Source organism: Thalassophryne amazonica, chromosome 8 (genome assembly GCF_902500255.1).
Source record: "Thalassophryne amazonica chromosome 8, fThaAma1.1, whole genome shotgun sequence".
NCBI lineage: Eukaryota > Metazoa > Chordata > Actinopteri > Batrachoidiformes > Batrachoididae > Thalassophryne > Thalassophryne amazonica.
This window is the reverse complement of record NC_047110.1, coordinates 88052748-88064788: the sequence shown is the minus strand read 5'-3', so window position 1 is coordinate 88064788 and position 12041 is coordinate 88052748. Positions and strand designations below refer to the sequence as shown.

The 12041-nt window shown below is 38.2% G+C and overlaps 1 protein-coding gene across 1 annotated transcript in view; it reads right to left on the bottom strand.

Moving 5' to 3' along the window:
• mob2a (MOB kinase activator 2a) overlaps positions 1-12041 on the bottom strand; it is a 176827-nt gene that overhangs the window by 145101 nt on the left and 19685 nt on the right. The window lies entirely within an intron of this gene.

The window sequence follows — 12041 nt, the reverse complement described above, 5'->3', positions numbered from 1 at the left end:
AATGCCTCCGCACGGCTTTCATCAAAATCTCCTCTAACAGTGGGATCTGATGAAAAATGGCTGATGTCCACCTTTTCTGCCATTTCTCTGGTAGTCACATGATGTCCTGGATCAACACAAGCTTCACTTTGGAAATGATCTGGTCACTTCAGCCGCTCAGCCGCTGTGGGCCGTCTTTAATCCAGTTGTAATGCTCCTTAATCTGTGTGATGCCCATTGAATCTTCACCGAAACCATCTGAATTTTCGATTGGTTTCCACCTGGCTGTCTCACACAGTTTCTGAAAAAATTTTCATGCAGCAAAGCGGCAGTCGCTCGGCCATTTTCCTGACAATGAAAATCCGACAAGGAGGCTGGACCACTCCTCCCACAAGGGGTGCTCACAGGCGAATGATGCAACCGACAGGCGTGAAAAAACTCACGCATGCGCACGAAGGTTCAAGCTTGGCTGATGCAAGCGCACATGATTCAAATCCATATAGTTTTTGTAAAAAATAAAAAAGGTCGGATACTTTTCTAACAGACCTCGTGTATATATATATATCTATATATATATATATATATATATATATATATACACACACACACACACACACACTTTGATTATAATCGATCATCGTTTCTGACCTTTGTCCCCAGTAATTAATTTCTAATCCTCTTTGCTGATCTACGAATCTTGTCATAGTGGCGATGTTTCATTGTTGTTTGCCTGGCTTTGAGCTTGTGATCAGGCTCAAAAGACAGATAATGACCTTTGATCCTGATTGCTAAACTAGTCAAAAATCCTGACAGAGGACCAGAGGCAGGGTCAGGCACAGCAGAATCATAATTAAAGATTCCTTGACCTGGATATGAACCAAAATTTAAATGAGCTCTTCCTTAAGGCCAACGACTCCAAATTTCAGAGAAATTTGTTCATGTCCTTTTGAGATATCCTGCCGATAACCAGAAGGCACTGAAAACAACCACCCTGACAAAGTAAGGGGCATAGTCATCAATAATTAAAAATTGCAGCTATACTCTTAATGGATCCAAAATCATGGATACAACATACACATACCACCCAAATCCACTATGCATAAACTAATTTAAAGAATTAAGGCAAAATAGACCAGAGGATTTTAATTTAATTTTAATTTAACCAGGTTTGTCACATTGAGATCGAGATCTCTTTTGCAAGGGAGACCTGGACAATTATAAAGTTTCCAATTAGTTTCCAACTCAGTTTATGTAGTAATGTTTCAAATGTGCTTCATTGCGTCAGTCACGTTTTTTATTAAGCCCACGTTGTGTAGACCTTATTTCTAGCATGAAAAACTTTTGTTTACTGTTAAGAGGTTGAAACATTCAGATTCAATGGTCGCCCGGAAGGGTTCTGGGAATTACTGCCGTTCGTCATTAAACCTCTGGTGCTGACGCCGTCGTATACGATGGCTGGGACCAAGCTTTATTAAATTGTAAATAACTTTTTAATGATATGAGAGAGAAACTTACTTTTTTTTTGCTGAAAAGTTAACTCCGTGGACTTGGATCCACCGTTGACCATCTTGGTACTCCTCATAGAAGATGTGTGATGACGTGCGCAATGTGAGTGTCCAATCGGAATTGGTTCTCCGTCACATGGTTTTCCAAAATCCAATCGTAGGGCAGATTTACCTCACGTGATATGGCAAAGATCGTTTTCAGGAGTTCTTTGTTACTGTTCTTGAAAATTGCACAAACATACTACAGGGCCTTGTAAAAATAATCTTATTTTACTGTTACAAATATGATAGTTTCCTCACATTATAGCAGGGTCCATGTTTTCTTGTTAAAATGTTCTACCAGCACTAAAACAAACTTCTGCTTGCACTAAGGTTGTTTGAAAGTTTTTTGTTTTTGAAAGTTGCAGAATAGAAAAATAAAGGAGTGTTGTAAAAATAATGTTTCCTTAGTGTTTGTGTTTCTGTCCTCTCACAATTACTTGTCTGCAACTGAAAGTTTTTCTACCTGTAATATAACCTATTTCTAAGTTGCAGCAACAAGAAGTACAAGATCAGATGTATTTCACAACTCTTTTTAAGCATATGTATTTGCAAATTTCACAAAGGTTTAATTCTTGATTGCATTTTTTTGAACTTGAAAATTCTTCTCTGTTATAAAGTGAATCAATATGAGGACAAAGCTTCAGCTTTTAGCTCATACCTTTTTTGTTAAAGGTCCAAAAAAGAACATTTTATTCATTAAAAAAAAATATATATATATCATCGGCTGATTTATCGGCTATCGGCAAATCATCAGATTTATCGATTATCTTAATTTTTTTCATCCAAATATCGTTACTGGCATCGGCCTCAAAAAATTCATATCGGTTGGGCTCTAGCATAATTAAATTAAGCATGCACGTGCCAAATGATAAGGGTAAAAGTCCACTTTAGTTTTTCGTGACTAACGAACAAAAGATGCTGAAGATTGAATTTACTCGAATACAGGATCCTGGTAATGCGAGTGCGTGACGTGCACCTTCTCCTTTGCTGCACTGCACGCATCAATCACGTTGTCAGCTGCAAAGAAGACAACTCATCTAGTTTCGGTGGCTGAAAACAACACACCCGGAGCACTGTGCTATAACACTGAGGGACTTCTTGAAAAACACTGTGTTCGTTCACAAGAACTTTTCACAATAAGGAATTAAAGTATTTCCAAATGATGTCTTCTGTTAACAGTTTCCCAGAGGTTGTGATGATGAATCCAGCTGAAATGATGAAACAGGTCAGAATAAAAGACCAATATATGGCTGTGATGCTACGCACGTCCTGATTGGCTGATTTCCGGTCTGATATTTTCCCATATCAGACTGGATACCATGACAATCGGTCCTGAACGCGTATCACATTTGTTACAAACCAGAAAGCTAAAAACACGATTAGAAAACCAAGTCGGACATGAACATACTCCATAAATATAGGGATTAGGGGAGGTGATGGTCTAGTGGTTAAGCGTTGGGCTTGAGACCAGAGGATCCTCAATTCAAATCCCAGTCTGACCAGAAAATCACTAAGGGCCCTTGGGCAAGGTTCTTAATCCCCACGTTGCTCCCGGTGTGTAGTGTGTACCTTGCATGGCAGCAGCTTGACATCAGGGTGAATGTGAGGCATTACTGCAAAGCGCTTTGAGCGTCTGATGCAGATGGAAAAGCGCTATATAAATGCAATATGTTTACCATTTAAATATCTAAACAGCATCGGAAAAAACACACAGATTGAAATTTCCCGTACAGACCTCACGCTCAGTTAATAATCCTTTATTATTTCTTTATTATTATAGTTTGTTCTCGCCTTCTGTTGCTACACTGTTTTCACGGGTAATTATTTATTTTTTCATGTTGTTACAAGTTTCAAAGCTTCAATCCGGTACGCGGAGGGGCTGCATTGATAAATAAACTGTTCACCATGTTGATCAAAACGCTGATCGAATCAGAATAAAGAGTGCGTCCTTTCTCCTCTTCTTCAAGCTGCAGTTGATCAGCCAAAGAGGTTATATATAAGAACTAATGTTTGCATGCGCACTGAGCCATGTCCCCACAAGGAGGCGTGGTCATCATTTTAATTCCAAACAGTTTACTGAGCTCACTATTAGTCACGTCAAGAAACAGGTGGACTATGCCGGAAAGCTACGCATCTTTGCAAAGCCACAAATGGAGGAAGAAGGGAGACAATATTCCCTTCCATAAGTAAGTGGTTCTGGTTATTGTCACTTTGTCAGTGACATTTGGTTGATAAACAGGTGTATGTTTCCTGCAGGTGCCTGTATCGTCTGAGGACACGACAACACCTACACACACCACTCACACACAGAGATGTGGACACACACACCACTGACTTCATGAATGAAGCTCGGTCAATAAAGAATAATTGTGTAAAAAAACAAAAACACATACATACACACATACATATATATACATATATATAAGCAGCGTGTTAGTCTATTTTTAAGAAACACACGGTCCGCTCTACGTGGGGAGTGACTCGCGCGGCGGCCGGCTGCTGTCTGTCTCTACCCGGTATGAGAGGATCTCAGCACTCTGCTCACACCAGGCGAGTCACAGCTCTGTCCCCGGCCAAGATCCTCTCAGCAAAAGTCTCTTTCTTCTGTGTTTTGCTCAGACTCGTATTGAGTGTTTCACTTCTTTGGACAGCACACAACACTTCACAAACACTGTAACTTAAATAAAATAATAATAATAATAATAATTTAAAAAACTGACTACAGCTGAAATGCATCTGCTGAATTGCAGAGAAAGAGGGATTTAAAAAAAAAAAAAATTTAACGCAGGGACCCAGTCCACCAACCTTAAAAAACAAACAAAAATGGTTACATTTTGCAAGTTGGGGAAAAAAAAACAGAAACCAGATGCCATCACCATTTCAGCAAAATGTCAACACTGGTGCAGCGACATTGTGCCATTCTTTAGTGAGAGCCCTGGACTATTGATGTTTAAAAATGCAAAAGTACTTTTTATCCGATTACTCGATTAATGGCCAGAATACTCGATTACTATAATCAATAGCTGCAACCCTACCTGCAAGATAGTATGTCATATATCGCAATATATATCACCATGGGCAAAAAAAATTGCAATGTCAATTTTTTTCAATATCGTGCAGCGGCCCTATTATCTATCTTTTTACAATGTCATAAAAAAGTGACATCAACATGCAGCACTACTGTAGTGACGTAAAAAGAAAAAACAAAAATCAAACTTTACGCAGTAGCTGAGCATGCAAACATCTTTATACGCATGTCCTGAGAGAGGGGCGTGCTAGAGGGAGATGAAGACAGTTTGATAAACAGAGCCAAGCTGAACCAGAGAGTGAAACAAAATCTCTTTGATGGATGGACCAATACATCTTTTGGGGGTGCAAATTGTAGCCCCTAACATTCCTGTCATCCACTCTACTTCAGCAATGCAGCGCATCATTGCAGAGTAGCCTGAAGCCTTCAGCTGACACCCAGTTCCAAAGCAGCACAGGTCTGAGCCTCAGTTCTACTGTAACCTAAGGCACTGGCCAGAAAACAGTATTTCACTGTACTGTTTATTGCAAGGTTATAAACAGTGCTGCAATAAACAGTACCTTTGAAATAACTCTTTCCATTTTATTGCTAAAGATGTGATGAAACAACTGTAAGATCAATAGTAAGGCCGCAGTTTATGACCTTTTAACAAATCAAACAATACCAGAAAGTGTATGTTTAAAAATAACTTCAAATTTTAACATAAACATCTCTGACAGGCAAACCAGAGAATGGAGACACTATGCAAATACAGTGTGCTTCTTATATAGGCAAAAAAAAAAAATAAATCTTAACAATTCCCATCCCTAGCAAAGCCTTTTACTGTGAAAGACAGTTATTATTCCAGGTGATTGTTTGTACTTTAACAACGGTTAGCACAAATCAGCTAAAGTTTGCCGAAAAACATAACTTTGTTGAAAAGAGAAGACTCAGATCTCACTGGCACACCAGTGCCTCAGTGACGGAATAACTGGAAGCTGTTTATGAATAACTTATGTGTGGAACGCCATCAGTCAATGAATACCGTGATGACCGTTTTGCTAAACAGCTGGTGTGAACCAAGGAGTCCCTTTTCTCAGTCTGGGCTAACTGCCACTCACAGCACAGGGTCATGTTGTAAAACTACACCGTGTTAATACCAGAAGCTGTTTGGATGGCTTACACGGTCTTAAAAAGTCATGGCTTGACTTATTGCCAGAATCATAGGATTCTTACTGCTGACTGACACATGGGGAGCAAACGCAACTTCACGTCGCTGCAACATGAATGAATGAATTTATTTATTAGACACCCATGCATAACAGAAATTCACTCATATGACCAAACTCATAACAGAAAAGTCAAAGACGGAAAGTAATATAAGAAAATAAACCAAATACATGGTGCCTAAAGGTGTAGGCAGAAGCAACGCTTATCCACGACTACCCTCCTGTATAAAATCAATCAGGCATATATGCCTGTTCATAGACATTTATATCCAACACAATCTGAACACAGCAGCACATAGTTACAGATAAAAGAAGTCAAATATTTCTCCAGACAACTCACAAAAAAAACCCCCCAAAAAAACGAAGGTTCCAGTACAACAGTCTCTACATATAACACAACTCAACCCTATTAATCTAATACATATCTAGAAAATACCATTTGTTTGTATAAATGTTTGAACCGGTTAATATCTGGACATTGCTTAAGTTTCTCTGGTAAATTATTCCTTTTTTTGGGAAAGAAATGTAAACACAAAACACCTCCTAGTCGCCCTAGCGCCCGCAATTTTAAAATAAAACATACCCCTTAAATTATACATTCCTTCTCTGAGCGTAAAATATTCTTGAATTCTGAGAGGTAATTGTTTATTTCTTGTTTTATGCATCAACTGAACAGTCTTAAAGTAGACCTGCATTGAAATAAATGCAGTCAGATCTTTGGACCAAAAAATGACATATTTACACATAAGATCCTTTTGAATGTAGTAAAGTAAATCTGCAAGTCCAGATCTGTCATTCAATGGAGAAATCTTCATTTAAAAATGACAAATTTACAGCTAAAATTTAGCCCTCCGCAAAACTGTCATCACATCCGGGACGCTGCCGAGACGTCAGGGAAAAGACCCCATCCCAGCATGCATTGCGCGCGCCAACTGTAATTTGTGGATTTACATCAGTTTGCATCTGCACCTTTTCGTCTTATACGGAAGGATCCACTTTTTTTAAAACTTCATATTGTCTTGCGGCACGTTTGGTGAGTACACATTTCTTTTATTTGTGCTTGAAAATTATTTTGGGGGACTTTTTCCATACGCCCGTTTGATTGAGTGGTGTGGCATTAAAAATCTACTGTCTTTCGCCTCCGGTGTTACCGTCGCGGGGTACGGAGGAGGGACCCGCAAAGAATCCAAGTCATTAAAAAGATATAAACCTCTCTCAGTGGCCACTATTACCGAGACGTGCGGTGCTGCGGAAAGTCTGTCCTTGCAGCAACAGGTGTCACCGGCCGCTCGCCATCAAAACAGCGAGCATAGTCTCTGGACTTTTGCCAAGTTGGCTGCACCTCCATTCAGTAGACAGGGTTGTGGTGCCAGCTGGACAGCAGACACAGGGGCGATGTGAGTGGCCTGCTTCGTCGTTTATCGAGCACGCAGACTCACTAAGCGCATCGGAGGCAGAGAGCGAGGCGTGGGGGAAGAACGTCGCCCGCTGTCGATGTCACCGCTGATCTGAGCATGCAGAGCTGTATCTCACATTCATTGCAGCTTACTTTTGGATGCTGAAACCAGGATGTGCATAACAATAACATTACTAACAGATAAAATCAATTTCAGTGCGGGATCGGACTGAAGGCGGGAGCGCTCCGTCTTCTGCCGAACGTCACTGCAATGTCCCGGATGTACAAACAGTTTTCGCCGAGGGCCAAATTTTAGCTGCAAATTTGTCATTTTTAAATGAAGATTTCTCCGCTGAATTATAAATTTGGGCTTGCAGATTTACTTTACTGCATTCATAAGGGTCTTATAAATACATATCAGCTATTTCTTTCTGAGAGCTGACCACATTTATTTCCATGCAGGTCTACTTTAAATGAAATCATATAAAGTTTTAATATCTTTGATTTAATAAATAACGGATTGGTATGATCCCGAAACCCTGAATTATGAATTATTCTTAATGCTCTTTTTTGAAGGATGAATAATGATTGTAATGTAGTTTTATAGTTATTACCCCAAACTTCCGCACAGTATGTCAAATAAGGAGCAATCAATGCACAATACAAATTATGTAGTGAGTAACCATCTAGAATATACTTTGCCTTATTCAATATTGCAATACTTTTAGAAACTTTCTTTTGAATATAATGAATGAGCTTTCCAATTAATTTTATCATTAATAATCACACCTAACAACTTATTTTCCTTGACACAATCTATATTTACCCCAAGTATATAACTGTATTTGTACATGCAATTTATAATTTCCAAATAACATAATTTTAGTTTTTGACCAATTTAATGACAATTTGTTCATGTCAAACCAACTCTTCAGCTTTTATCATTTCAACTCTCAAATCAAACAATAATTGCTGCAAATTCTCTCCAGAAGAAAACAGGTTTGTGTCATCAGCAAAGAGAACTGCTTTAAACACATTGGAAACTTTACATAAATCATTAATATATAAAATAAATAATTTTGGTCCCAGCACAGAGCCCTGGGGAACCCCACAAACAATGTCCAGATATGCAGAACCACAGTCCGAGTTTAACAAACTGCATCCAGTTTTGCAAATAACTTTTAATCCAGTTCAGAGCCACTCCTCTAATCCCATAAAGTTCCAACTTTTTAAATAATATGCTATGATTGATTGTATCAAAAGCCTTTTTTAAGTCAACAAATAGACCTGTATCAAAAGCCTTTTTTAAGTCAACAAATAGACCTATTACTAATTCCCTTTGGTCAACATGTTTATTGATCTCTTCGACTGCATTGCACAAAGCCAAAGCCGTGGACCTTTTCGCTATGAACCCATATTGGCTGTCATCAAGCAGGTTGTGAAATTCAATAAATCTATCCAGTCTGTTATTGTAAAGTTTTTCCAGTATCTTAGAGAATTGTGACAATAAAGACACAGGTCTGTAGTTAGTAAAAAGATGTTTGTCACCAGATTTAAATAGAGGTATCACCTTTGCCACTTTCATACCATTTGGAACAATTCCCGTTTGAAATGATTTATTAAATATATATGCTAATGGTTTAACAATTTCTGGAATTATCTGCTTTACTAAAGTCATATGTACATCATTATGATCAGTTGACTTTTTACTTTTACATGTGCTGTCTATCATAATAATTTCTCTCATCAACCGGGCCAAGAAACATAGTATATGGATTTCTCTCACTTAATTGCTGGTTTTCCTATGTCGTATGTGGAATGTCAGCTGCTAAATCTGGCCCAACATTAACAAAAAATTTATTAAAACTGTTCACTACTTGGTTCATGTCATATTCATTTTTATTGTTACAAGTAAAGTAAGATAGGTAATTCTTTTATTTGGGTTTATTTCTTAAAATACTATTCAGTATTTTCCTTGTTTCCTTTATGTTATTTTGATTATCATTTAGAATTTTGCCATAGTATGATTTTTTTACAATTCCGCATAATGGTTGTTAATTTATTTTTACAGCACTTATATTTAATCTCAGCCTCTCTTGATTTACTTCTGATGAACTCTCTATATAACATATTTTTCTTCTTACACACCATTTGCAGTCCCTTTGTTATCCATGGATGGTCATTATACTTGTTATTTAAACTGCAATGTAGAATTGGACAATTTTTATTTTATACATCAAGAAATATCTTTTCAAATTTAACATATACTAAATTAGCATCGTTCTCCATATAAATGGAATTCCAATCCTGCAGACGTAAATCATTTTTTAGGGTGGTAATAGCTTCTTCAGATTGCAACCGCTTTCGATATTGTATTTTCTCCTTCCATTTAGTATTCAAATTCAGCTCTGTTACTATAAAAATTGGTAAGTGGTCACTGATATCATTGATCAATAAACCACTTATTGTTTTTGTATTGATATGGTTTGTAAAAATATTATCAATAAGGGTAGCTGACTGAGAAGTTATTCTTGAAGGCCTAGTAATTTTTGGATATAGATTTAAGGTGTACAAGGTATTAATGAAATCATCTGTCCCTTTATTTTGATGCAGATTTAAAAGATCAATATTTATATCTCCACAGACAAATACTCGCTTATTACCCATCTGTGAAAAATATTTATCAACCCAATTTTGAAATTCTTCAATTTTTGAGCCAGGAGCTCTATAAATACTACTAATAATTATATTTTTACTTATTCCCAAACATATTTCAATTGTAATACATTCCAAAAGACTTTCTACGGCCATTGTCACTTGATCATTGACTTTATAATTAAGCCTTTTATCAACATACAATGCTACTCAGCCACCTCTATTATATCTATTCAGATGATTAAATTCATAACCCTCCAATTCATAATTTGAAACGTCATCATCAGCAAGCCAAGTTTCCGTTATAGCAATTATACTGAAAGGTTGGCAGAATTGTTTTAAAGTCTTTAATGCTCCCAAAATTGTTGTACAAACTCCTACTGTTAAAGTGGATTATTGAGAACTTCCCTTCCCATATAGTGCACTTATTGTACTGTTCCTCAGTATAATACTGGAAATTATTATTTACAGAGGAATAAAAATGATTATCCGGGTCTATCTCATATTCCCAATCTTGAATATGATGTTCCGCATACTGAAAAGGTTGTAATTCTTGTACCAACGTAAATTCAAAAGGATCAGCTGTCATCATAGAATACAAACACAATTAACAATCAGACTCCAACATAATGTAAACCAGGGCTGTGAAATGAAAATTGTGAAATCTGAGGAAAATTTGCAGGGGGTCTTGGGGGGGGGGGGGGGGGGTACAGCTCCCCAGGAGCCAGGGTCTAGGGCCCTGTAGGACCCCAGAATTAAATTTTTATCTAATGATACTTTTTCAGCATCTCCTGGAAGAACAAATCTCAAAATTAGTGGATATTTAAATGATCCTATATTCAACCTTTTACTTGACCTGTCAATGATGATGTTGAAATAACAGAATATGACATGGATGTAGGACCTGGTATGATTTTCCTTTTAACTGTAAACCAAATTATGCATTAACTCAGAACAATTAAACTACATGTTGTGACATGCTCACCTCGTCCACAATTTCTCGGACAGTCACACGACTGAAAAGCCACCGAAAGCCGTCTGAATCTTCTGAATGGTGCAAGAGCTGGGCATGTCACAACATGTCCTGTGAGGCTTCAACACGGTGGCGCTTTTGCTGCGCCATCAGCTTCGTGCCGATGAATTTCGCTGCAACTCTTTTCATGGCAAAATCTTCTGTCACAGTGGAATGTGCCGAAAAAGTGCTAATGTCCACCTCTTCCGCAATTTCTCGGATAGTCACACGACGGTCCCACATCACCACAGCGTTCACTTTGGAATGATCCGGTCATTTCAGCATGTTGATGGCCGCCCGGAGAGCAGCGCGCTCTCCACCGTTGTGCGGCCGTCTTTAAACCGGTTGTACCGCTCCTTAATCTGTGTGATGCCCAGAGGATCGTCACAGAAAGCCATCTGAATAATCCGAATGGTTTACACCCGGCTGTCGCCCAGTTTCTGGCCAAATTTGATGCAGTCGCGCTGCTCCAGTCGTTCTGCCATTTCCTTGCAAAGAAAAAATGACGAGAGACTACACCCATCCTCACACAAAGGCTGCTTACAAGCTAATGATGCAACCGACAGGCGTGAAAAAACTCACGCATGCGCACAAAGGTTCAAGGTTGGCTCATGCAACCACACGTGATTCAAATCCATCAGGTTTTTGAAAAAAATAAAAAATAAAAAGGTTGGATACTTTTCTAACAGACCTCGTACCTTATAGTAAAAAGTCACATATTCTTGTGTAATTTCATGCAGCCTAAATCCATTGAAAGGCACAATGTCTTTTTTACAATGAAAGAAAGTCTAGATTAGTGACAAAAGTCACATAATCTAAAATCCTGTTTGAACAGCAGTATGTTTATTTTCCAGGGAGAGATCAGTGTTGCCAGATGTACAATAATTATCGTATTTGTACGATAGTTTTGCTCTCTGTACGATGTACGATCAATAATGGAAAAAAATCCAAAATGTATGATAATTTCAGTTGGTTGCCCAAACACGCATCTCTCTCTCTGACTGCATCCAATCTCTACCGTGACAGGAAGATTCCCCAACCAACATCTGCACAAGTGGCCATGGCATCGGATGACGACAGCGACCTCGAGGTTGAATTTGACTCTTTCTAGTCTGGTAATTAACACGTTTGTGTCCCTTCACAGAAAAAAAAAAATCTTTCTAGTCTGGTAGTGCATTTGCGTTCTTTTTGTGCCATAGTTTCCCCATTACTATAG